General features: G+C 37.1%; 1 long non-coding RNA gene across 1 annotated transcript; it reads left to right on the top strand.

Annotated features, from left to right (window-relative positions):
• The first annotated feature begins 8,330 nt into the window (after positions 1-8,330).
• LOC125614335 lies at positions 8,331-19,779 on the top strand. Its single transcript, XR_007344944.1, has 3 exons — positions 8,331-8,725; positions 9,717-9,721; positions 19,769-19,779. It is a non-coding gene; the product is annotated as an uncharacterized LOC125614335 (long non-coding RNA).
• The last annotated feature ends 5,488 nt before the right edge of the window (positions 19,780-25,267 follow it).

Genomic DNA, 25,267 nt, shown 5'->3' with positions numbered 1-25,267 from the left:
ATTTTGAAATACAAATAATGGTATATCTTTTCTTTAGATTTATTAATATAGTACAATTTTTAAGGATTTGCGTAATATTAGAATGATCTTGCATTTCTGGAATACGTATCAATTAATCATTCTGTATTTCTTCCCATCCCCTCAGCCCTTCTCTTCTCCTCACTTCCCTCTGCCTAGTCCAAAGTTTCTTCATTCTTCCCTCCCCACCCCCATTACGAATCAGCATGCACTTTATCAATATTTGGCTTTGGGTTTGGGGGATTGGCTTATTTCACGTAGCATGATATTCTCTAGTTACATCCATTTACCTGCAAATGCCATAATTTTATTTTTCTTTAAGGCTGAGTAATAATCTATTGTATACATGTACCACATTTTCTTTATTCATTTATCTGTTGAATAGCATCCAGGTTGATTCCACCTTAATTTAACTGTTGTGAATTGAGCTTCTATAAACATTGATGTGGCTGTATCACTCTAGTATGCTGATTTTAAGTCCTTTGGGTATAAACCAATGAGTGGGATAGCTGGGTCAAATGGTGGTTCCATTCCATGTTTTCTGAGGAATCTTCATACTGCTTTCCTTATTGGCTGCACCAATTTGTAGTCCCATCAGCAATGTATAAGTGTACCTTTTTTTCCACATCCTCATCAACACTTATTATTGCTTGTATTCTTGATAATTGTCATTCTGATTGGAGATGAAGTCTTAGAGAAGTTTTGATTTTCATCTCTCTAACTGCTAGAACATTTTTTCATATATTTGTTGATCAATTGGATTTCTTCTTCTGTGAAGTGTGTGTTTAGTTCCTTAGCCCATTTATTGATTGGGTTATTTGGGGGTTTTGTTGTTGTTGTTAATTTTTTTGAGTTCTTTACATATCCTGGAGATTAGTGCTCTATCTGAGGTATGTGTGGTAAAGATTTTATTTAATTCTGCAGGCTCTCTCTTCACACTCTTGATTGTTTCCTTTGCTATAAAGAAGCTTTTTAGTTTGATTGCATCCCATTTATTAATTCTTACACTTTAGGAGTCTTGTTAAGGAAGTCAAATCCTAAGCCAACATGGTGAAGATTTGGCCTTACTTTTTCTTCTATTCGGCTCAGGGTCTCTGTTCTAGTGCTTAAGTCTTTGATCCACTTTGAGTTGATTTTTATGCAGGGTGAGAGAGAGAGGTTTAGTTTCCAGTTTTACCAGGATCATTTTTTGAAGAAGCTATCTTTTCTCCAATATATGTTTTTGCAGCATTTGTCTAGCATGAGACAATTATATTTATGTGGGTTTGTCTCTGTGTTGTCTATTTTGTACCATTGGACTTTATGTCTATTTTGGTGCCAGTTTCCTTTTTTGATGATCTTAATGAGTGATGTTACTTTGTAGTATTCTTTGTTTTTATTCCATCTGGTTTGTGTAGTATTATATTTACTTCTAAAAATAATTGAGGAAGATTTTTTTCTTCTTAGTGCTTGGAATAATTTATTGAGAGTTGCATTACTTTCAGGATTTACAAAAAATTCACCTATGAAATTTCTTGACCTAGTAGTTACTTAATACATTCCTGTATTGTTTTCAATGGAAGATGGTATACTGTCGTGACCCCTCACCGGCAAGGGAAACACGACACAGGATTCTTCTTTCAACAGTTTATTCAGGCCTTGAGTCATGTATCATCTTCTAGCGCCCGCCCCGACACGCCCAAGCACAGCTTAATAAAGCCCCCCGCCTCCCAATCCCAAGCCTCCACGTGGATCTCTCTCATAGGGTGGTAAGGGATTGCGCGCCAACTCTCCATAAAAGGAGTTGTTTATCACAGGCCACAGTGGAAGCCGGCGCCATCTTCTAATGGCGGCCATGGTCTATAAGAATGGCTTACCACAGTTCCCCCTTCTATTTTATATAACAATGCAGGCGAAAGTAGAGGTCCTATCCCACTGTGCAGAAGTGGCTGCAATGTATGGTTCAGTCCTAAGGAGGCGCCTTCCCCAGACCTGATCCCATATCAGCCGACGCCTTTTTTCGTAGGGCGGGGCGTGGACGTCAAACCCGCATGCAATAGGACATGCTTTCCTTGAGGTCCGTTGAGGGATCACTCAAGTGCAGTGCCTTGCCTCGCATCCTGCATCGTGACGACGGCGAGAAGTAGGATAACACAGGTAGCCTGGTAATAATGACAAAATTTAAGTTGGCAACACAATCCCTAAGCCCCAGAGGAAGGTAAAGAGTCTGTAGCCGAGAAGAAAGACCAGTCCTGAAACCCATCTGCGTGCAATGGTAACAAGACCTGCAGAGTGCAAGGGCTATTCAGCACTGGGAGAGAATAAGGAAGAGGACAGGCCAATCCCAGTGCAATGTGAAACTAACTTGGGGTGCAATGGCCCTGCCCAGAAATCACTGTTTAAGATGTGCAAGCCAGATTTGTGGAGAAATGCCATTTTCTAAGGCCGCAAGAGCCTGTACAATCATAGCCTTTTCTTGTGCATGGCGAGTTTTAAGGCGACAGAGAAGCCACAAACAAAGTATAACACCGAAGCAACACATTGCCCCAAAAATGCCCACTCCCACCCATTCCTTAAAGAAGGAAAAGGCAGAGGATAGCCAACTGGTGAATTGACCCAAAGTCACTGGTTCGACACGGGTACTATTCAAAACAGCAATCTGAGTTAGTTGAGACTGGATCAAGTTTTCTGCTTCCATGGACCAGGTTCCGGATAGATACTCCCCGATGATGCGGGAGGCATTTCTGGAATCATTAAATCTGACAGAGGTTATACATAAATGCGCACGTTGATCGACACAACCCAAATGTACTAGATCAAACAACTCCTCAACTTGAGCTTGAAGCAGATCTATCCTTTGATTAGCAGCCAGAATCCCAGATAAAATGTGTTGATTAATTCTACTTTGAGATTCAAGTATGGTGGATGTTTGTTGAATAACCTGATTAATAGTGGCAGCAGTTTGTACCTGGCTGGCCATGGCTACTCCAGCTGTAACTGCTGCAGCAGCAGATACCGCCACAGCTGTCACTATAGCTGCCGTAATTCCAAAATCTCTACGGGCTCTAATCAGTTCAACAATAGGAAAAGACTCTGGATCTGCAGTAACCGGAATCGGGACAAAGGTCGGAACTTTCATAACCACTGCCGTAGTCCAGGAGCCATTCCAACACTCAGACAAATAGCAGGTAATATTAGAACAATTAAGCATCCCCTGTGATGTATCATTAGCCAAAATAAACAGGAACGGAGATTGGAGACAGACTGCTGCGGAGGGTAATGTAGCATTAGATAATTGTGAATTATTTGCAGAAATTTTAAGCCTCCTACCTCGCTCCGAGTCTTGGGTACTGCCAGAAACATTAAACAGCCAACTTTGGACTCCTCGTAATTGAGCCAAAGCGGAAATATCAGCTGTGGCTCCCTTTTCATTGGAAATCAACCATTGAAACCAAGACCAACCTGCTCCTATAGAGGAATTATTGTTGGAAGAATTATACAAGTATCTTTTAAGAGAGGGGGAAAGGGAGAAACCTTTAGCGACCTGATGTTTCTCCCAAGAATGATCTTGGCAAGGCGTGAATGTTGGGGGGAAGCCACACTCAGGAGTGCAATAAGGAGAAGCCTTAAAATGAGTGGCATTAGAGGTCTGATTAGAAGGAGACAACGGAATTAACACCTGGGAAGTAATGGCCAGAGTGGTAATATTAAGCTCAGAAGTATTTGTCAAGCTTCCTGAGCCCTGGTTTTTCCCTGAGCTAATTTGTAGGAGCACTGCACCCAAAACTCCCTGCGAGATCCGACTGTACTGCAATGGGTCCTCCCAGTTAGTCAAGTTCTTAAGTTTTAAATGGATGCAATCACCCTTGGAAAAACTGAAGCAAAAAACTCCTGTGAGATTGATGCTGGAGAGATTGAAGGACCGATCTTGGTCCCCTCTAGGGGAAACACAAGGAGCAGACATCTCACATGAAGTAGAAAAAAGAGTGGGGAGAACACTAGAATTGCTATGAACCGGCATCGGCATTGGCCACGTTCGAGCTACCGCCCACCACTGCATTGATGTCCCCTGTACCATCGATATCAGCATTAGAACCAGGACACTCAGTAGAAGGATGGTCCTCATCATGAGATTGTTGTAGCGCCTCCTGTTGTTGGTTGATTGATGTCGGGACTCTTCTTGTCAGGCGTTCTGGAACCCACACCGGCTCCGTCCGGTCCTGTGGGAAAACACAGACGGAACCTCGTGCCCATGCCAGCACGGGATCAGGCCCATACCATTGTCCAGAAAGTACATCTTTCCACTTAACGTGCCCAAAGTTCGGGGCAGAGGGCGAACAGTGCCTAGTCGCAGCAGAGCGCCCTTGGATGTCCAAATTCAAGAAATTAATAGTAAATAGAGCCAGGGAGAGGCGCTCTTTCGGGGTGTGGCCTAAGCCAATTCCCCCTTTTTGTTTTATTAACATCTCTTTTAGAGTCTTATGAGCACGCTCTACAATACCCTGACCTTGTGGATTGTAAGGTAAACCATGGACAAGCTGGATACCCATCTGGCTGCAAAAGGAAGAAAATTGTCGTCCAGTATACGCTGGACCATTGTCCGTTTTAATGGTCTGTGGTAAGCCCCATGCTGCCCAGGCTTCCAAGCAATGCGTGATAACATTTCCAGCCTTTTCACCAGACAAAGCAGAAGCATGGATAATGCCAGAACAAGTATCCACAGACACATGGACATACTTAAGCTTGCCAAAGTCAGGGATATGAGTGACATCCATTTGCCATATTGTTAAAGACCGCAAACCACGAGGATTTACGCCCACAGAAGGAGGATGATGCAAAATGACGCAATTAGGGCAATCCAAGACAATCTGGCGAGCATCAGCACGGGAGATAGTAAAGCGCTTTTGAAGTGCTCGTGCATTAACATGAAATTTACTGTGAAAGTTTCTAGCTTGGTCTAAGGAGGAAACGAGGAACATCCAAGAAGGACGAGTAGCAAGGTCAGCTTGGGCATTGCCAGCAGAAAGAGCACCCGGTAAACCTGTGTGAGCTCGAATATGCAAAGGGTAAAAACAGGCGGAGCGATTCCAAATCAGTGTTTGAAGATGGAGAAAAAGGGAAGACATTACTCCTGATGTGTGTATGGGACCCACTGCTTCCAACACCTTTAAAGCTTGAACTACATAAATAGAATCTGAGATTAAGTTAAAAGGAAATGGACATTGTTCAAATACTTTTATGACAATTTGTAACTCCACCCATTGTGGATTGCCAGGAGCAAACTGATGTTGGATAGGAGGTTGATCATTTACCACATAGGCTCCAATACCAGTTTTGGATCCATCTGTAAAGATATTTGCAGCTCCTGGGATAGGCGTAGAAGAAGTGATTTTAGGAAAAATGATAGGATGTTCCTTAACAAATGTTATAAGAGGATGTGAAGGATAGTGATTATCTATCTCTCCTGGAAAAGAGCATCGCAATATAGCCCAATTATCCAGGTTAGCACACAAAACTTGAATTTGTTGACACGTATAAGGGACAATCACAGACGTCGGAGGAAAACCAAAAAATTGTATACTTTGTTGTATCCCTAACATAGCTAAGGAAGCAACTGCATCAGGATAATACTCAAGGGATTTTCCAGGGGATATACGTGGATGTATCCACAATAAAGGACCATCTTGCCATAAAACTCCAGTGGGTTGCCGTACAGTGGCGAGCACACATAATTGAAGAGGCTTATCCTCTTGAAGCCTGCAAAGGCTAGCATGTTGTATAGCCTCCTCCACTTTCAGCAGCGCTGACCTTGCTTCCTCAGTAAGATGCCGAGGGGAAGAAAGGTCTGAATCACCTTTAAGAATTTCATACAAGGGTTTTAATTCAGCATTGGGAATATGTAAATAACCCCTAATCCAATTTATGTCACCCAATAATTTTTGGAAATCATTTAAGGTACGTAAATTATCAGTCCTGAGAGTCACCTTTTGGGGTGTAATAGTTTTACAAGAGATACTAGCACCAAGATAATCAATAGAACCTCCTGTTTGTACTTTATCAGGTGAAATAAGCAAGCCCTTTGATTGTAATAAATGTACCAAATCAGTGTAAGCTGCTTCCAACATATATTTGGTTTTGGCTGCCAGCAATATATCATCCATATAATGTATACACTTTAACAATGGATACTTTTGTCTGAGTGGAACAATGGTCGCTCCTACAAACATTTGACACATTGTAGGACTATTGGCCATGCCTTGAGGCAAAACCACCCATTCAAACCTTTGATCAGGTTCCTCATGATTACATGAAGGCAGAGTAAAAGCAAAACGTTCGGAGTCCTGAGGATGCAATGGAATGGAAAAGAAACAATCTTTAATGTCTATACATATCACTGGCCAATTTTTTGGAATTGTTGAAAGCAAAGGCAAACCTCTCTGAATGGGTCCCATGAGCTGCATTTGAGCATTAATGGCCCGTAGATCATGTAACAACCGCCATTTTCCAGACCTTTTTTTAATAATAAATATGGGTGTATTCCATGGAGAAGTGGAGGGTTTTATATGACCCAACTTTAATTGTTCTTGTACTAAAGCATAAGCTGCAGTCAATTTTTCAGAGGGGAGCGGCCACTGAGGAACCCACACCGGCTCCCCTGTTTTCCAGGTAATGGGCACCTGATCCTCAGCGGCCCCTAAGAAAAACCCAGCCTATGTCTATCAAGTTTTTGTTGAGGTTCTAAAGGATGTCTACGCCCCTGCAAATTTTTTCCTAATCCAAAACCTGGTCTATATCCCATGTCCTGCATTATCTTTTGGGCAACTGGTGAATATTCATTACTAAGTTGAAACCCCATGTCCTTCATAAGATCACGTCCCCATAGAGAGATTGGGAGATCGAGCACATATGGTTGAAAAGTGCCAGAACGTCCTTCAGAATCTTTCCATGATAAATGCCTGCAGCTGACTTGTGGAGCTTGAGCGTATCCCAAACCTCTTAGTGATTGATCTGAGAGCTGCACCGGCCACCCCTTTGACCAGTCCTTTAATGCAATTATGCTACGATCCGCCCCAGTATCTAGTAAACCTAAAATTGATTTGCCCTCTATAGTTAACTTTAAAGTGGGACGGTCATCCATATCTAAGGACAGGTAAACACAATTCCCTCCGGTAGTTCCAATTTCAGCACTTGTCCTTAAAAAGGAATCAGCAGGAAAGCGGGTATGTAAACTGGGTAAAATTAGCAATTGAGCAACCCGGTCTCCTGGGGAGATGGACACAATGCCTTTTGGAGCCTCCACCATAACCTTCACTGTTCCCACCGTATCCGGATTAATAATCCCAGGGAAAACATGAAGGCCTTGTAGGACAGAGGAAGCACGCCCAATTAACAAGCCCACAGTGCCAGGTGGTAAAGGTCCTTTAAATTCAGTCTCCACCAGTTGGACTCCCATTTTAGGTGTTAATACGAGTCTGGCGGCGGAGCAGAGGTCCAGTCCCGCGGCACCTGCAGTGGCTCTCCGCGATTCTTGGGATGGCGCAGGGACGGCCATGACTCGGTTTCCATTGTCCCATTTTCCATTGCCCCATATATTTGCGGGCCCTGGGGTCGGGGGCCCCCCCGGCCGTTTTTTGACATGTTTCTATCTTTTAAAGGTTGACCATGTATATCTCTGACGGACCTACACTCATTAGCCCAATGCTTTCCCTTTTTACATCTGGGGCATAAGCCCGGTTGACGGCTAACAGAGGTGGGCTCAATTTTGGATGTTCCCTTCTTGTTAGGACATTCTCGTTTAAAATGTCCTCCTTGACCGCACCCAAAACACTTTCCGGCAACAGGGCTGGATTTATGTGATAATTGAAGGACAGCAGCAGCAAGGCCTGCATTAGTTAACGGCCCACCTATTTCTCTACAGACTTTCATCCAGGCCTCTATGCCTTTGTTTTTATAAGGAGTAATAGCTGCTTTACATTCTTTAGTACATTGTTCAAAGACAAGTTGTTTAATCAAGGGCATTGCTCTATCAGGGTCACCAAAGATTTTTCCTGCGGCGTCCACCATCCTGGCAACAAAGTCTGAGAAAGGTTCTGTGGGGCCTTGTATAATTTTAGTCAAATTGCCAGACACTTCTCCTCTATTTGGGAGTGATTTCCATGCACGGATACAAATGTTATTAATCTGTTCATATACCTCAGGGGGGTATCCTGTTTGTTGATTAGCAAACCTGCCTTGTCCCAAAAGCATATCCTTATCCCAGGCAGGGCGTCCCGCTGCATGATTTTGGGCAGCTTGCTCTACTGCACCCTCTAGCATAAATGCTCTCCAATCCAAGTATTTCCCTGGGGAAACACAAGCGCGGACTAGACTAGCCCAATCTGAAGGAGTCATGCAAAATCTAGTAAGTCCCTCCACCTGAGTAAGGGTGAAAGCGGCATCTATGCCATAAGTGCGGACAGATTCTGCCAAGGTTTTAATTATCTTAAAGTCTAAAGGCTCATGATATCTTCCCCTGTTATTGTCCTGAAATACAGGGTATGCAAGTCCCATATCTGTATTAACTGTCCTCCAAACTTGCGCATGAAAAGATCTCCCGGAACCTTGGCTCCCCCCCACATACGGGGGTGGGGCAACCGGCACCATATCTTCTTCTAGATATTCTACCTCCTCCTCCTCAGAGTTTTGTTGACCGATATTAGATCCCTTCCCCTTCTTACAGTAGGCCTGCGTGCCCTGTGTCTCCTTTTTCTTCTTTTTCATTTTTATCTTACGTAGTTGTTGTAGCAATATATCAAGGTCCTCAGAACTCTCTGAGTCGCTTGTGTTCTCAGGCGTTTTTAATTCGGTCAAGTCTGGGTAGAGCCTTCTCCTATTTTTATTTTCAGGCTCTTTTGCCTTCTCACTACTCTTACTCTTAATACTCTCTGCCACTTCACTATGTGATCCTTCAGATTTTTCCTCATGTAGTTGCTCAAGAACAGCTTGACCCTCACTCACAGCTTCTTGGCATTTACTATCTGCTATACATCCTCTAACTAACTTCCAAAGTGGTATAACACCACCCTCTAAGGTGCCTTGCTCACGAGCGAAATCTAGATCTTTCCCTAATTTGTCCCAGCTAGGAATCGTAAGACTCCCTGAAAAGGCAAACCAAGGAGCTGCTATATCAGCTTCTCTCAAAAACATCTGCAAAGTGCTCTGCTTTACCTTAAGTCCTTTTGAACGTAGCAACCCATCTAGGGCCAACAAAATTGGGCTTGAAGAGGTAGCGCCCATAATGTCTCCAAAGATATAATGAAAGTGAAAGTACAAAAATCCCTGCTCTCTCCTTTTCTACGGAGGAGCGTTCCATTCTATGAAATCCCCGCTCTCTCCTTTTCTACAGAGGAGCGTCCCGCTACTTACTTGTGGATTCCCACTTACCTGGGAACTTACTGGTGCACCACCCTGACTGCTGAAAGTTCTGGATCCTGGGTTCGAGGAATATGTTCCCCGTGCGGGCCACCAACTGTCGTGACCCCCTCGCCGGCAAGGGAAACACGACACAGGATTCTTCTTTCAACAGTTTATTCAGGCCTTGAGTCATGTATCATCTTCTAGCGCCCGCCCCGACACGCCCAAGCACAGCTTAATAAAGCCCCCCGCATCCCAATCCCAAGCCGCCACGTGGATCTCTCTCATAGGGTGGTAAGGGATTGCACGCCAACTCTCCATAAAAGGAGTTGTTTATCACAGGCCACAGTGGAAGCCGGCGCCATCTTCTAATGGCGGCCACGGTCTATAAGAATGGCTTACCACAGTATACAATTTTTATTGATTTTTTAAAAATAAATGACAGCAGAATGCATTACAATTCATATTACCCATATAGAGCACAATTTTTCATATCTCTGGTTGTATATAAAGTATGTTCACACCAATTTGTGTCTTCATACATCTACTTTGGATAATGATGTCCATCACATTCCACCATCATTGCTAACCCCCTAGCTCCTCCCTTTGCCTCCCACTCCTCTCCCCTATCTAAAGTTTGTCTATTCCTCCCATGCTCCCCCTCGCTACCCCACTATGAATCAGGTTCCTTATATCAGAGATAACATTCAGCATTTGTTTTTTGGGGGGATTGGCTAACTTCATTTAGCATTATCTTCTCCATTTCCCTGCAAATTCCATGATTTTATTCTACTTTATTGCTGAGTAATATTCCATTGTGTATATATATGCCAGATTTTTTAATTCGTTCATCGATGAGGGGCATCTAGGTTGGTTCCACAGTTTAGCTATTGTGAATTGTGCTGCTATAAACATTGATGTGGCTGTGTCCCTGGAGCATGGTGTTTTTAAGTCCTCTTTGTAAACATATAGGATAAGTTTTAGTCATCTATGTATTCCTATGAAATTATCCTTATAATCCAGGTTTTTAAATTTATTTGCAATGATGTTTAAAGGCTAGTCTCTTCAATTTTTAAAAAATTTACTCTGTTTTTGATGGTTACATTTCTAGTTTATATCTTATTTTACTTGGTTGTCTTTTCTCTATGTTTTATTGATGTTGCTATTTAATGAGTCAATAGATCACAGATTTGAACCTCCAAAATTGTGTGTCTAACAAAACTTCCCAATTAGTTAATCATCTCTAGTGTTTCATCATAATATCAGAAAGATGATAAACAGTTTATATTCATTATTATATTGATAATTTTCACCAAAATTTTGTAATTCCTTTTCATGATTTTGATTCTTATGCCTCCTAATCTTGCACAATTTTAAGGCTTCAATTTTTCAGTGTTTGTTTCTGTTTTTTTTGTGATCTTATTATCTTTTGTATTATGAAATTAATTGACATTTAAATATCTTATTAAATTTGAATCAAGCTTACATTTTTAATATTGTTATTGAGGTATCATTGACAAAAATTGCACATATTTAGGCTATCTAACTTTATGGGTTTGAACATATGCATATGTCTCTGAAAAAAAAACACCACAATCAAAGTGATAATCATTTTCATAGCCTCTAAAAGTTTCCATCTGCCTCCCATCTTTTTGTTCTTATTGTGGGTAGAACACTTACCTAGATATCTACCCTCTTAAATATTTCAGTATACTATATGACATTTTAAAATATACAGACTAATTTGTGCAGGATACCTCTAGAGTTTATTCATCTTCTATTGTTAAAATTTTACCCTTTAAACGTGCTAATTTTTCTTTACCTCCAACCCCTGGTAACTACCTTGCATGCCTTATATAAGTGGGATCCTAGGTATTTGTCCTTCTAAGTTTGGTTTCTTTCATTTATCTTGTTCACACTTTTAAAATAGCCTTGAATTTACACATTTTTCATTACAAAGTGAAAATACAGCTATGCATTTCTTACAAGAAATTTACCATTTTAAACTTCTCATGATTCTTTTCTTGATTCTTTTCTTAAATAATTTGGGGTTTGGGAATTTTTGATTATCTAAAATTATCTATTATGTAATTTATCTTCTCTTCCAAGAACAATTTCGTATTTTAAATTCTAAACATATTCACATATTTCCAGGTATAAAGGTTTCTAGGCTCATTGTAAACATATTTTTAACATTTTTTATTAATTGAATTTATGTATTGTATTTGAATGTTCAGTTGTATTGACTTTTTGCTCTTCACTATTTACTTCTTTCTTTTTTATAGATTTTTATTTTAATTTATTTGTTTGTTCTAATCAGTTATACATGACAGCAGAAAGTTCTTCAATTCATTTTACACAAATGGAATACAATTTTTTTACTTCTCTGGTTGTACCCATAGTAGAGTCACACCATTCATGCAATCATATGTGTACCTAGGGTAATGATGTCTGTCTTATTTCACCATCTTTCCTACTCCCATGCCCCCCACCCCCCTTTTTAAGCTTTCATTTCAAATTTGAATCTATGTTAATAAGATTATAACTTTACTTTTTGTCTTAATTCATTAGAATCTTAAATTTCTCATGATTTATGACCAGTTGGTTATAAGTTGATTATAACTATGAGCATTTACTTTTGTCTTAACCTCCTATGTAAAAATTGTGGTCATATATCAAGGTTGAATTACAGATTTCCTTTAAATTTTATCAAAATTGTATTTTTGACAGTGTGTTTTTTTCATTCCCAGAATAGAAAAATATAGATATATGATAAATAGATCCATAGATAGCTAGAACTTTTTAATCTTATTGCTTACTTTTACTAGAATTATTGTTGTAAACTCCATCTTTTGACAAGGCTCTTAATGACCCTCTGCTACCCAACATTGGCAACCTTTCTATAATGTGCCTCTGAATTTGGAATGTAGTCTCTACCTAATGGTTTGTTTTTAATAAAGACATTATAACAAATGTGATGGAATGTCACTTTTGTAATTGTGTTACAAAAGACTGACTTCCATTCTTATTATGCATTCTCATTCTAATGAAGTCAGCTTTCATGCTGTCAGATCCTCAATGGAGACACACACATACCACGAAATCAAAGGAAATATGCCCTATAGTTCATGGAACACCAAAGTCGCAGTTTAACAGCATGTAGTGAATTCTTCCAACAGCTACATAAAATATCTAGGAAACTAAAATTTGTTGAGCTGAACTTTCAGGTAAGACCAGAATCTAACTGAAGCCTTGTGAGACATAGAGCCAGCTTATCTGTCTCTAGTTTCTCAACCTACAGATCCTATGAAAAAAAAATGTGTGTGATTTGTTATGCTTTAAGTTAATTTATAACACAGCAATATTTTTTTTTCTCATTTGGAAATTTTTTAGAAAAACTGTTCTCAAATTTGAAGCTTAGCATTTGATATTTGAGGACAAGAAAATGGAAGGTTTATTAGAAAGTAATGCAAAGCATTACCATATCTGCTTGAGCCATAGTTCTAATTCATTTCACTGGTATCTTCATTTAAAAAAAATCTTAAACCTTATATAAAGAATTTATCTCAATGTCTCTATCTGTGTCATCCATCAGATCATTTCACCTTGAACATTCTGAATCATTCCCTTTAAATGCCTGTTTCCATGTTTTTCCAATACTGCTTCTTTCTTTATTGTTATTTTCTATTTGTTCTAATTAGTTATACATGACAGTAGAATGTACTTTGACACATCATGCATATATGGAACATAACTTTTCATTCTTCTGGTTGTACATGATGTAGAATCACACCAATGGTGTAGTCACATATGCATGTATATTTTTTTAAAGTTACAATTTACTTGCACTATTCCTGTGCACATTCAGAAAGTCGTTAGAATTTGTCTTCCTGAACACTACTTTAATATTCTGTGACAATGATTCTTTTCTGGAGAAGTACTTGTATGCAAATTTTAGTTTCTAATTTCTAAACTCTTGTATTATTTCTTCTACACATTTTTAGTTTTATATATTTAATATTTCATCTTAATTACATATAAATGTATATGTTTGATACATCTTTCATTTTTAATCTGATTACTTCATTGCACTTTAAAAAAATTTTTTAGCTGCCAATGGACACAATATATTTATTTATATGGTGCTAAAGATCAAACCCAGTGCCTCATCATGTGGATTTAGTCACCAACTTCCTTAATAAGACTCCTATAGTACAAGAATTAAAACCAAGAATCAACAAATGGGATGGATTCAAACTAAAAAGTTTTTTTTCTTAGCAAGAGAAATAAATAATATGTGAGGTGAATAGGGAGCCTACATCCTGGGAACAAATTTTTACCCCTCACACATCGGATAGAGCTCTAATCTCTAGGGTATATAAAGAGCTGAACAAGATAAGCACCAAAAAAACAAATAATCCAATCAAAAAATGAGCCAAGAACCTGAACATAAGAGGATATACAATCTATCAACAAACATATGAAAAAAATGCTCACCATCTCTAGCAATCAGAGAAATGCAAATCAAAACTACTATAAGATATCATCTCACTCCAGTTAGAATAGCAGCCATTATGAAGACAAACAACAACAGGTGTTGGCAAAGATGTGGGGAAAAAGGTACACTCACACATTGCTGCTGGGACTGTAAATTGGTGCAGCCAATATGGAAGGCAGTATGGAGATTCCTTGGAAATCTGGGAATGGAACCACCATTTGATCCAGCTATCCCTTTCCTCGGTCTATACCCAAAGGACCTAAAAACAGCATACTACAGGGACACAGCCACATCAATGTTTATAGCAGCACAATTCACAATAGCTAAACTGTGGAGCCAACCTAGAAGTCCTTCAGTGGATGAATGGATAAAAAAAAAATGTGGCATTTATACACAATGGAATATTACTCAGCACTAAAAAATAATAAGATCATGGAATTTGCAGGGAAATGGATGGCATTAGAGAAGATTATGCTAAGTGAAGTTAGCCAATCCCCAAAAAACAAATGCCCAATGTTTTCTCTGATATAAGGGGGGTGACTCAAAGTGGGGTAGGGAGGGAGAGCATGGATGGAAAATTACCTCTAGATAGGGAATAGGGGTGGGAGAGAAAGGGAGGAAGAAGGGGAATAGCATGGATAGTGGAAGGAGACGGTCATCACTACAGAAAATTTATGTATGAAGATGTGAACTTGGTGTCAACATACCTTATATACAAACAAAGATTTGATAAATTGTGGTATAAAGGTGTATTAAGAATTGTAATGCAAAAAAATTATGAATGTAATGAACTCCTGTATTGTGATGTATGTAAGAAATAATTTAAAAATATTATTTTGTTATGCTTTATACATTTTGAAATTTTTCACTGGACAGGATAATTATTATATGTAAATAATATTCCTCAAACAAATTTAATACAATCAAAGTTCTTAATTCTGTAACACAAAATAAAATCCATGATTGGTGCTGGGGATAAATAAATAAATAAATGAATAAATAAATAAAATAGCTTATTTGCTTTCTTGAATGGTATGAATCTAAAATTATGTAGATAAAAGTAAGCCCTATTTTTATTGTAATAACTAGTATACTTTGGTCTACTTTGAATATGGTCAACTAATTTTTGTGCTATAAAATCTATTCAAAGACATCATTTTTTATGTTTTATGTTTATCTTAAAACAATACTTATAGACTGTGATTGATTCAAGCAATGTGGATAGATTCTCCTTTTAATCAGTTGACTATTGTGATTGTTAATCTTGAGATTATTGTTACTCTACTTTTTCAGGACAGAAGGCAAGTTCTTATATGATCAGTTATATCAGCAAATTTCACGTGCAGTTCCTCTTGCAGTAAGGAGATACTGACAATGAACTTTGTCTTTTTCTTCATTTATGTAACATATTATCTCCTTAAACATTCCTTTAATATTTTGGAATATGTATGCTACTCTTGTATAATTTCCAGTACTGATGTAGATTTCCTTGTATATTATTCTGTCATCATCTCCAACTACTGAACTATTGAAAATTCCTTTCCTATGGTCACCATCTCACAAGGAAATTTCAAAATACATTATCTTTTTATCTTAATAGTGTTTATTAATAATATATACTGGAATACCACATTTCAAAGATGTGCAATTATGCCTCAGAAATGTAAGTAATTCAACTAAGTCTACACACATTTTAGAAGGCAAAATTGACATTATAATCCAAGCATTCTTACCTTTTTATACCTTTATTTCATTTTTATGTGGTGCTGAGTTTTGAATCCTGTACGTCACATGTGCTAGGTGAGTACTCTACCACTCAGCCACAAACCCAGCCCCAGTATTGTTTTCATTTGGTGTTTTTTTCCTTTATGTATCACCATTCACTTTCTTAAACAATTCTCTCAAGCAGTTTGAAAAGCAGAATAGGATGACTCCATTTCCCTTGGAGTCATTTATTTGAGTAGTTTGGAAATTATATGAAATTATATTCTGATATTTTGCATTCTTACATGAAGATTAATTTCTACATATTAACCAAAAGCAATATAATCACAGTTTAATTACCATGTATGAAGCAAATCATAATTCTCTAAATTATTACTCTCTTTTTAAAGTCATATTTCCCAATTAGATATTAGCTGTGGAAGTTAATTGGTATTTGCTTCTTTCAACTTGTTTTAGACAATTAATGCCTTACCAACTTTAAAAAATGCATTAGTGAATTATAGTTATATATATATATATATATATATTCATTTTGTTATAGTTCTATATGCATGGGATATAATTTGCTCCAATTTGCTCCCCAGTGCTTCCTCTTTCCCTCTCCCTCCCCCTGTTCCCTTTCCTCTACTGTACTGATTTTCCTTCTTTTCATTCATAGTGTTTTGTTAAATTAGTGATTTATAGATATGCATAAAGGTGAAATTGACTGTGATATATATATATATATGATAGTTTGGTAAATTTCATTATACTGTGCCTCGCTTTTTCTGTCCCTTTTCCCTCAGCTTCTATTCCCTTCCTCTACTCTACTGATCTTCCTTCTCTTGTCATGGTATTCCCCCACCCTTTGATCAAATCTAATTTGATGACTACACAGGACTTAATGACAAAACATTTTCTGATAGACATGTACTTGAACAAGTTAGTATGATCAGGATAAGACACTTCAAAAAATTTGACAGCAAGATGATGTACCACAGAATGAATTATGAAGAACAAAAGCAACACAAAAAAACTGAGCTTTATACTCCAATAATACAGCTTTCTTTCAAATTTGAAAATTGGTTTCTGCACTAACATTTGTATTTTCTATGAGTAAATGTTTTCTTGTGTATTTTATGCATGTGACCCATTTTTATATTCCTCAATGGATACATACCAAGATTTAAAAGGGATTAATGTTTCAATTAACATATCATTAATAATACATTTATATCATGGATTTTAATATTTATCCAACTTTTAAATATAGTATTTGAGTACTTGATTTTTCCAAAGGTACTTATTAATAACTGAGTATTTTAATCTTTTACTATTGTACTTTGTGTGTAGACTGAAAATATTTTCCTCTAATGTGTGTTGACTTGATAGTAACCTAATTTTCATTTGTCTCTATTTTCATGATACTGATATCAGTACATACCTCCTACAAAATGATCTTAAATCTTTCACAGGGTATCTTTATATAATCAACAATTCTGTTTTAAAAGTGTGACTGAACCCCCTCTTCTAAGAGTCCCCCTCCCCACAAATAAATAGACAAAGGGAGTTCTCAAAGCAAAACTTATTTCTCTATCAGTGCATTAGTTCATTTTATGTTGATTCAACAAACTATTGGAGGCTGGATAACTTGGAAGAAAACAGATTATTAAAATACATGCATTATTTAGTGCATAGTACCAGCATCTTGTTGACACTTCTTGAGAGCCTCATGGTGCAGGGCATCTTATGAAGGGAATAGGTGTGACAGTGGCAAGCAGGCATGTGCATAAGAGGCAAAACACTTAGAGAAACCATGCTTTAGGTAACTTGATCTCACAGTGACTAATCTAATCCTGAAAGACTCAATTCACTCGTTCAAGCCTAATCCAGTCCCTTAAGAAGGTTGAGCCATTATAAGTTGATTATCTTTTGAATGCCCCACTATCTCTCAGCACAGTCACGCTGGGAAGCAAATTGCAACAAGTTTTGGTGGGGATAAAACATGTCCAAACCACAACAAGCAACAACCTTATATATGAGATCATTCTAAAAAACATTTCACCAGGCTGGGTTTGTAACTCAGCTGTAGAGTGCTCGCCTAGCACATGTGAGGCAATGGGTTCCATCCTCAGCACCAAGTAAAAATAAATAAATAAAATAAAGGTTTTTTTTTGTTGTTGTTTCCAACTATAACTACAAACATTTTTTAAAAAAAAACATTTAGCACTTATATTGAGTTTAGAATACCATGAGTCATAATATTGAAAACAAATGTTTAGGACTCAAAATGAATTTCAATACATGTATTGTTGTTGTTTAAGTAATAAGTAACTAAAATTTCATGTTTAGAAATTCAATCAGCCTTTCTGTTCTCAGTCTTCTTAATGTTGTAAATCTGATTTTTAAAACTACTAAAATTTTTTAACCAATCGATAGATGATGGTGGTAGCAGTAGTGATGTTGAGAAAGGATGAGAACGTACATAAAGTTGAAATTAGAGTCAAGGGGATTTTCTGTTAGTTTGGACTTGTGGTGGGAGTTTCTCATCTTATTTGGCATATGTATGCTCATCTGTTAAATAGGAATAAAATCTATAAGAATGTCTTTGCCTTAGGGAGAATGCTATGATTAAGAGAGCTGGTATATGTAAAATGTTTGGTATAATGCATGTATTTTAGTAATCAATTCAACTTATTTGTATTTTAAGAGACTTTAAGAAGGAAGCCTATAGTAGCTTCATCAAATCAAGTTCAGTTAGCTAACCATCAAAAGAACCAAGATTTATTTAGACTTTATAACTATGATGCAGGGAAAAGAAAAAAAAATTAACTTTTTTCTTACAATATCTTTACTTTTGCTTTATGGATAAAGCTTCTTTCATACTAAAAATAAAAGGATGCAATTTTACAAGGGTGGCATTTGATTTTAATATTTATATTTTAGTTGTGGTTGGACACAATACCTTTATTTTATTTATTTTTTATGTGGTGCTGAGGATCAAACCCAGGGCCTCACATGTGCTAGGCGAGTGCTCTATTGCTGAGCCACAATCCCAGCCTAATGGTGGCATTTTTAAGTCAAGGTCATTTCTTTGTCTTTGTGTTACTGGCCTAAAGAGTGAAATTTTAGAAATACAGCTCATTTTAAAAGAGATTTTTGTTTTCTGTACTTAAGTGGCAGAATCACACTAACAAGCATCCCTCCCTGATTCCATTTAAAGGAACTTGAAAAGCTAATAGAAGTGTCTTCATCAGTACTATTCATAAAAATAAGGTACTTTCTATGCATGATATGTACTTTTATATGCTTATTGCTACCCATCAATGCTAATAAAGTATTGTAGTTATATGTAAACAGCCACATCTTTCCTAGTACTTCAGCCTCATTCATTTAGTGACATTGGAAAGTTTCATAATGGTATGTCATATCACTTTTTCTTGCATGTATGTTCTTGTTTAAAAGTCCCTGAAGGCCCATAAAGGCTATATTTTCTCAATGTAATGTTTCATGGATACATAAAATTTAAAAATTCAGTCCTTGGAAATTGTCTGTGATTTCATTGCACCATTCTTATTGATGCCTTCATTAAAAACATATTCTATGCAACTTATTTGACTTATAATAATATCCAACCTAGATTGTTCCACAAGAAATTATTGAGTCTCTCAGTCTGTAGACCCTAAATCTCCCCAGTACTTGTCCTACCATTTAGTAACAATAGGAAACATCAGTGTAACTTGAAAACAGATTAAACCTGTATGAACTGGAAGCAATTACTCAGGAAAAGCTGACCAGGCTGATGGTATGTGAGCCTCCCAAACCACTGGGATTACAAGCATGTGCTACTGCATTCAGCCCAATGATATTTTTCTAAACAAATTGTTTTATAAGTTATATTTTAATATTTCTTGAAGTGAAACAGGAAGAAATTTGCATTTATACAATCCTTAAAACTTATCTACATAATTAGTGGTCTTTGAAATTTCCTCTGGATCTAAATTAGGTACAGTCACATGCTGGCTTAGTCTGTTTTGGATTGCAATAGGATAATACCAGTGAATGGGTGGTTTAGAAAGAACAGAAATTTATCTCCTCAGTGTTCTGGAATCTGAACCAAGATCAAGGTGCTGGCATGTAGTGAGGGTCTTCTTGTTGTGTCATCACATGCAGAAGCAGAAGAGCAAGAGAGCATACATGCTTTTTTATCTTTTTACATGTCCAGGCCAACTTTTCCAAATCGTTACTTCATGTTCCAATTTTTTTTTAATATTTATTTTGTAGTTATAGTTGGATGCAATACCTTTATTTTATTTATTTATTTATTTTTTATGTGGTGCTCAGGATCGAACCTAGAGCATTGCATGTGCTAGGCAAACGTTCTACCACTGAACTACAACCCCAGCCCCTCCAATCTTAATTATAAATTTTTTTGAATATTTTATTAGTTATGAATGGACCTTTATTTATTTATATGTGGTGCTGATAATCAAACCCAGTACCTCACACATGCTAGGCAAGTGCTCTACCACTGAGCCACAACCCTAGCCCCATAAATTCTTTTGTTAAAACATTTTACTATTAGTGGTTTATTATTAGTAGGTACTAGTAGTATTAGTAGTGCCATGCAGCACCTTGAACAGTTTGCTGCTTAGAAATTTCTTTCACCAAATATCCTAGTTCATTGCTCTTAATTGCTGCCTTCCACAAAGTGCTAGAATATGGACATAATTCAGCCAGTCTCTGCTGCTTTGTAACAGAAGCACTTTCTCTCTGTTTCTAATACCTCACTACTCACTTACATCTGAAATATCACCAGGATAGTCTTCACTACCACAACCACTTAAGGAACCTCTAATAAAAGAATGAGGGTTCTCCCACAATTCTTTTCTTCTAAATAATCACAGAAGTGTTATCCTTGATGCTCCACTTAAAGCAAAGCAAGATTTTTTTCTAGCATTCCTTCAAGTTTGTTGCCTTCTCAATTGATTAACTAGTCCCAATGCCACATTCACATTTTAGGGATTTGTTCTAGCAGTGCTCTACTCTCCCAATATCAATTTTCTGTCCTTGTGTGTCAGTGCTACTGTACCAGAATACCATAAATTGGGTAATTTAGGGAGAATGCAAATTTATTTTCTCACATTTCTAGAAACTTGGAAGTCCTAAGATAAAGTCACTAGCTGGTATGGTTGCCTGGCAAGTGCTGCTGTTTGCTTCCTAGATAATGTCTTTTGGTTCCATCCTTTGCAGGGAAGGAATGTGTCATTCTGGAAAAGATTTGGTTGAATTTGGATTAAGGAATGACACATTTTAATTATTAAACAAAACAAATCCGAATAATCAATATTTTTATTATCTTTATTTTTATTTTTTTGCATGGCGCTGAGGATTGAACCCAGGGCCTTGCACATGCTAGGGGAGTACTCTACTGCTAAGCCACAATCCCAGCCTATAATTAATATTTTTAAGTACTAAATTTAGCTGCAACAAATGAAGCATCTTACAATGTGTTATTCAAAACTCAGTAGAAACAATTCCCAGAAATTATCTACTACTAATATAATAAAGATATTATTGACTTTCATTTAGACAAGTTCTTAGGTTTTCAAGATCTAGTATGAAGAGTTGTCCTTTTGACTATCTCTTGAAGATGAAAATATAGGTTTCTAAAATGTTTATTTTTCAATTCAATCTTCCAGGACCTACCACTACAAAAATGTATTTAGCATTACATTTACTATACTCCTAAATAAACAACAATGCTTATTTTGAATGAATCAAATTTTTGTTCTCTTCTTCCCTCCCCATTCTATTATCTTCAGTTAAAGTTAATCTGTTTCATTTATTCAACTTAACTGTAATGATAAAGATTTGTGAGTACTCACAAACCTTTTTCTCAAATGCTTTTAAACATTAAAATACTAATTTTATTGTCCTCAATATTGACATTATTAGAATTGCATGGTGCTTAACATGTTGTCTTCTATCTTTGTAAATAAACTAACATACCTATTTTGAAAGAATTAGAAAATGCAATTGGAAATAAATTATTATTCTTTCAATGCAATCAGCAGGAATATTATTAAATAAATTTATTCCTCTGGGTTACGAGTAATTGATCTGAATGATATTCCATGCTGTAAAGAAATATTTTAACAACCTCATTTCTGATGATAGAAATCTCCAATCTCACTGACAATGTGAAAAGGAATAACAGAGGATGAGAAATATGCTCAGTGAATTATGATGTAAACTAAAGCACAAGTAAATTAATTGATGGTTCAGAGATAGGTTATTGTTATGGTTTGTATATGAGGTGTCTGTTCCCTGAAGGCTCAGATATGAGACAATGCAAGAAAGTTTGGAGGAAAAATGATTGGGTGATAGACTTAGCCTAATCAGTGAGTTAATAATTCCTAATGAGGGGCTGGGGTTGTGGCTCAGTGATAGAGTGCTTGCCTAGCACATGTGAGGCACTAGGTTCAATTCTCAGGACCACATAAAAATAAATAAAGTCACTAAATAAAAAAAAATCCCTGATGGGATTAACAGAATTGGTAGGGTGTGGCTAAAGGAGGTAGGAATTGGCGCATGGCTTTGGTGTACGTATTTGGATCTGGAAAAATGAACTCTCTTTCTCTGCTTTCTAATCTCATGTAAGCTGCTTCCCTCTGCCACACATTCCACCATGATGTTTAGCCTCACCTCAAGCACCAACGAAAGGAGCCTGTATTCTATGGACTAAGACCTCTGAAACCATGAGCCCTCAAATAAGCTCTTCCTCCTCTATATTTGTGCTGGCCAGGTCCTTTAGTCACAGCAGTGAAAAGCTGACTAATACAGATAGTATATAGCTCATGGCAACCCCAGTTTTTGGACTACAGTTAATTCTAGGCCCCTCCACTCTCCCATAGTCTAGGAATAAAGACGGCATACTAAAAAATCAATATTTAATGGCAGTGCTGCTAATCAATTAATACCTTATCAGGACTAAGAACTACACTGATACCAAAGATATAGGAATATGGTGTGTGTCATGGAGATTCTAAGGATGTAGTTTAAAAAAATGGGAAAACTGATTTGATGATGATAAGTACAAAGATTTTTGTGAGATGACAGATTCCCCTAATCAGGATGAGGTCAGATTTAGTTCTTCAGTTTTGAAGAACAATTACCTATAAGCTGTCAAGCAGGAGAGAAAGCAATTCTTTCTTGAGCATATGGAGAGGCTTCCTAGGGAAGGTTGCATTTGAGTTGTTTCACAGTTTGTGTAGGAATGAATCTGTTTCCTAAAAACAGAAAATCTGAGGCTAAGCTCTGGGGAAGTTCTGGGCCCTCATTTTACATGACCACAGAAACAATAACTGATATAAATCATCACAATTTTATGTTATGTAACAGTCTCCAAAGATATGTATATTTCATTATCTAACTTATGTTTTCCAACAGTTCCATTTAGGATAGCAGAAATTTTATTATTTTCCAATGTTTTTTATGAATAAATAGAGGTCACAGTTCCTGGAGTGTCATTCTTTTTTTTTTTTTTAATGTTTTAGTTGTTGATGGACACAATACCTTTATTTTACTCATTTATTTTTATGTGGTGCTGGGGATTGAACCCAGTGCCTCACGCAGGCAAAGCAAGCACTCTGCCACTGAGGCACAATCCCAGCCCCTGGAGTGTCATTCTTATGCTATATTATATTATTCTCCTTCAGTGTTTGATGATATTCTATTATATTTAATGAACTGATACCAAGTCTGATGTGAGGGGAAGAAGCAAGTGTTCAGTAGATCAGGGAGAGAGCTGACATAAGAGGCTCTTGTTGAAGTGAGTAAATGGGAAGCTGGCAGAGTTGTTCTTTTTTAATATTTTTATTTTTTATTTTAGTTATACATGATGGTAGAATATATTTTTGAAGAATATACATACATAAAGTATAACTTATTCTATTCAGGTTCCCACTCTTCTAGTCATACATGATTTGGAGTTACACTGGTCACGTATATAAGTACAGGTGAGGAAAGTTATGGCCAATTAATGCTACTGTTTTTCCTATTCCCTTCTGCACTCCCTTCCCTTAATTTCCCCTTTGTATAGTCCAATGGATTTTTATTATTCCCATCCGTTGCCTCCATTGTTTTGGGTTATCATCCACAAATCAAGAGAGAATATTTGGCCTTTTTTGGGGGGAGGTGGATTGGCTTATTTCACTTGGCATGATACTTTTCAGTTCCATCCATTTACAAGTAAATGCCATAATTTCATTCTTCTTTATGGCTGAGTAACATTCCACTGTGTATATATAGCGCATTTTCTTTATCCATTCATCTGTTGAAGGGCATCTAGTTTGGTTCCATAGCTTATCTATTGTGAATTAAGCTACTATAAATAATGATGTGGCAGTGTCACTGTAGTATGACTATTTTAAAGTCCTTTGGATCTAGACTGAGGAGTGGGATAACTGGGTCAAATAATGGTTCCATTCCAAGTTTTCTAAGGACTGTTCATACTACTTTCCAGAGTGGTTGCAACAATTTGCAGTCCCACCAATTTATGAGAGTACCTTTCTCCTGCATCCTCGCCAACATTTATTGTTACTTGTATTCTTGGTAACTAAATTTCTGACTGGAGTGAGAAGGGTAGTTTTAATTTTCACTTCTCTAATTGTTAGAGATATTAAACATTTTTCACACATTTTTGACCATCTGTGTTTCTTCTTCTGTGAAGTGTGTGTTCAGTTCCTTTGCCATTTATTGATTGGGTTACTTTTTTCTGGTGTTTTGTTTTTTGAGTTCTTTGTATCCTGGAAATTACTGCCTTATTTGAGGTACTGAAGGTGAAAATTTTCTCCCAACCTATGGGATCTGTGTACATGTACATTTATTGATTCTTAATTTTATTTCTTATGCTTTAGGAGTCTCATTGAGAAGCTCAGTTCCTAAGCCAACGTGTTGGAGAGTTGGGCCTACTTTTTCTTTTACTAAGTGTTGTGTCTCTGGTCTAATGCGTAGGTCTTTAATTCACTTAGAGTTGAGTTTGTGCAATATGAGATATAGGGGCTCAATTTTATTCTATTAAATACAGATTTCCACTGTTCCCAGCACCATTTGTTGAAGAGGCTATCTTTTCTCCAATGTATGTTTTTGGCACCTTTGTACTGTATTTGTGTGGATGTGTCAGCAGAATTGTTCTTGACAGGATGGTGAGTGAGCCCAAACCACCCCCTTATTTCTTTATCACAGCCTAGAAGTAGTATAGGTAAGATGGGAAGGACAATTAACTCCAGAGGTGAATTTAACAAGTAATCCAGACTTAAAAGAGATGCTTTATTAGATAGAAGAGAGTTGGATGTTTGTATATGTGTGTAATTTTATTGGTTGGTAGAGTGGTTGAACTGTTAAAATTGTTATTTTGTACATATTTATGAACACAATACCATATCAGAATAAATAATAAAGAAAAAAGGAAGTAGTGATGGAGTACATGGAGGGAAGAAGGGTAAAATATAAACACAAAGAAATTTGAAAGTATATTGGTATAAATGGGGGGGTGTCCAGCATTGAGGTAACTTAACAGATGTGTATAGGGGGAGAATTATTACTTAAAGTGCTGAGGTTCATGTGTTGTTTGAAGCAAAGCATAGTCAGCTTATATGTCTGAAATAATGA

The sequence above is a fragment of the Marmota marmota genome, unplaced genomic scaffold (assembly GCF_001458135.2).
Source record: "Marmota marmota marmota unplaced genomic scaffold, marMar, whole genome shotgun sequence".
Lineage (NCBI taxonomy): Eukaryota > Metazoa > Chordata > Mammalia > Rodentia > Sciuridae > Marmota > Marmota marmota.
The sequence above is the reverse complement of the archived record's forward strand: the minus strand, read 5'-3'. Positions and strand labels throughout refer to the sequence as shown.